The 3,612-nt window shown below is 41.3% G+C and overlaps 1 pseudogene; it reads right to left on the minus strand.

Annotated features, from left to right (window-relative positions):
• Window positions 1–1,462: 1,462 nt before the first annotated feature.
• Window positions 1,463–2,981, minus strand: LOC147425790 (uncharacterized; annotated as a pseudogene).
• Window positions 2,982–3,612: the final 631 nt, after the last annotated feature.

Here is a 3,612-nt window from a genome sequence, read left to right on the forward strand (position 1 = left end):
TAACTGTCACTGCTCCCCGCTTTTACTTTGAAACTTTCGAGAGCAGTCTTCTCAACACCTCCACCCATTCCTTTCATGAACAGCGTTACCTTCTTGCCTTTGGACTCCGATTTCTTTGATTTTGATTCCATTGTGAAACTGTTTGGCTTTGATTCCGATTCTTCCAAACCCTTCCAAGACACTTTGAAAGGTGATTTACCTTTTTCAACTATTGGAGATCCCAACAACAATTTCCTTCTCTTACTTCCATATGCTATTCCCTCTTCTTTAGCCACATCTACCACTGGTGTCTTCAAACCTGTTGCTACTGTCGGAACCTTCAGAACATACTAAAAAATTGCAGCCAAATAAGGTGCTACTCTGCCCACTGCTGTTGTCCGACGTCGACGTCTTTTTCCAGCTAGTTGCATCTGATCATATAGAACCGATGCCCAATCCACTTTAATGCCTCTCTCTGCCTGAAACAAAGGAGCAAAAGCCTCCTTGGACATGTAGGCAGTCTTCTGAAGGATACACACTTTTTCCAAATACCAAAACAAATTTGAAGCTCTGTTTCCACCTGCATTCTTCACCATGTAGTATGCCTTCGTGCCTACCGGATTTCCGAATTCCCCTTTCATCTGGGAATTGGTCAGCTTCCTCGTCTTAGCTGGCACATTTAGACAGAGAACCTTAAAGACTTTGGACACCAACTTTGGTGTCAAGTGCACATCTGCTGTAATTATTCCATCACTTTCCTTTATCATATTCCATTGCTGCTCAGTGAATTCTTTTTCTGCCCATGTATCCCAAGGTAGACATGCAAATTCATAAAGACCTACACGCTTTAGCCATACCTGGGTTTCCACTTCAGTAGGGTCAAACGCTTCCACTGCCATCTCCACGCTGCCCTCATCACTCAGAGATTCAGCCTCATTGCTTTCCACCTTGGTTGGCTCTTCTTGCTAATGCGCTTTGAATAACTCCTCCATCACCGTCTTCATCGACCTGGTATTCGAAATTGCTTCTGACGCATCCTCTTACATACCCACCATGAGCTTGCCCTTAATATTCTCAGAAAACATGTCACCCTTCTCACACGACTTAACACTCACTAAACTGCGACCTTCACAGACTTGGATGTGATCCTCAACTCCTCTCACCACCTTACTCTTATGATGATGAAAATTCTCCTCGATTCGGGCACGCCATGCAGGATTCACCAAAAAATTATTCTTCCTTAAGTGAGTCACATCAGCACTAAGCGAATTTTCTGCCTTAAAATGAGTACCCCCACTTATTAGTACCTTTGTACCGTTTTGTTCAATTCCACACCTCCAACTTTCCATCGAGACTTCAAATCCGACAGTCCGATTTCCGACTTCCAGTCCACAATCCGAATTTCGAATCCCAAATCCCTTTACATGTTGAACATACTTTGACATTAAATCTGCATTCTGCTGAACATCCTCTACTTCCACCTTTACATCATCTGCTTGACTCCCAAATTGACAAATGGCTTGACAATCGCCATGATAAAATTCAACTCCATCTGCATTTCCAAAGATGACTTCAACATTTGCTGCAATATCTTTAGCCTTTCGCAACATCCACTGTGAAAGTTCAAGAGCTTTTAATATCTGAATTTGCATTTGCATTTCCGCTTGAATCGGAATTCCAATTTGAATTTGAATTTGAATCTGAATCTCACTCGGAATATGAATCTGAACCAAAATCTGACACTTGGGATACTCCTCTTCATGTCCCTTATACAACAGTGCCCTATCAACTCCTACATATTTGTTTTGATTTTGTCCAATCCAAGAAGAAAATGATGTTGTTAATCCCCATTGAGTATCAATGTCATCCTCCTTGTGACACTGATTATCATACCTCTGCATCAAGCTTTCCACGGCTTCCATTAAAATTTGCATCTGAATTGGTCTTTGCATCCAAAATTGCAGTTGAATCCAAATCCAAAATTGAGTCTGAATCTAAATTGAAATCTGAATTTGAGTTTGAATCACATTCGGCATCTTCCAAAATTAGACTTGCTTTATCAATTGAAAATTTGCCCTCAATATCTCTTCATATCCATCTATATGAAACTGCCGCAATATGGAATGCCACCTCCAACTTCCAATATGAATATCATCATCCTCAATCTCCTCCGTTATGCTGCTGTCATCTTCTGGTCCTTGCTGCTGCAATTGTTTCTTGGCTCTTTTGACATCCTCTTTTGACATTTGATTTGAAGCCCGCTTGAAATGACAAAATTCTGCCATGATATCCGCATTAGCATGCACATCCTCCATTTGCTGCTAACAATTGTCCTCTTCAAATGTATGTGAATTCCCAATGAGCATGACACTTCGATCAGTCAAAAAGAAATAATCCTCTTGTGCTTCATGGACACACTTTCGTGGTATGATAGACGTAACCAAGGTTTTTGCCCGGCTCTGTTCCCTGACCTCATGTTGCTCCTCCTTACCTTGCTGCCTTTTGTCCTACTGATATTGCTGATACTCCACATGATCTTCTTTCCGACTTCCCACTTGCATTTGTTGAGCTACCACCCATTGATTTTCTGATCGAAACTGCTGTGTACATTGTTGGGATACAATTTCTACAAGATTTGCTAACTGCATATTTACATCAGTGGATCTTCGTGGTGACAATTCCTCCAAAACTGAGTTGTTCATTGTTGTTGCTGCAAATTCCTCCTGAGTACATTCGATTTTTGAAACTTCTCCCTGCTTTGACTCTTTATTTGTAATCCTACATACATTCTCAATTGAACCCAAAAATAAATCAATCACCTCTTCTTCTTCATTCCTCTCTCTATCCATCACCTCTCCGTTCATCCGATTATCCACCTGTCCATTCCTCACATTATCTGCCTCTTCAAATGGTATTTGATTTCCATGAACAGCATCCTCAATATGTATGATTTTCTTCTCCTCTGAATAATAAATCTCATTGACAAGTGACAACATTGACATCAATTTTAGCAATGGATATTACGTCTCCACTCTATGAGCACACTCTAGTGGTAGGGTAGGGGTCTCTAGGGGTAGTATTAGGCTCTCTTGGCTAACCTCCTTCTCCTCCACCTTTGGTATCACCACATGATGGATGTCCATCTCCAATCCAACCCATCCGTCATCATCATCACTTAATTCATCTTCGAACTTAGCCGCATATGCATCCCTCAATCTCTCACATGCTTCCAGCAATTTACTCACCTCGTTCCTGCTGGAACATGATGTCCTCCTCTTTCCTTTATGATTAGTCAACCACTCATATGCCCTCTCTAAGTCATCCTCAAAATCTTCCAACTTATCCCATGCTACCTGTGTCCCATCAACTGATGCTTTATGCATTCTTTGGCTAAATTTTTGAAGTTTTGAACACAAATCCACCATACACCACTTCCTACATGCATCTCCCTCTGAACACTTATCAACTGCACATGGGCAATCCTCCACTTCATGCTTCTGACTCATGTATACCTTGCATTTCTTTCTCTTCTTCTTTTGACTCCCCATGGCGCTTATCCGCTAGAACTTTGATTTGAAATTTGGCTGCTTTCTGACTTCCACATTTGCAACAGTTCTAATTCCAATTTTTGCT

This window comes from Adiantum capillus-veneris, chromosome 25 (assembly GCF_014529385.1).
Source record: "Adiantum capillus-veneris isolate H3 chromosome 25, ASM1452938v2, whole genome shotgun sequence".
Lineage (NCBI taxonomy): Eukaryota > Viridiplantae > Streptophyta > Polypodiopsida > Polypodiales > Pteridaceae > Adiantum > Adiantum capillus-veneris.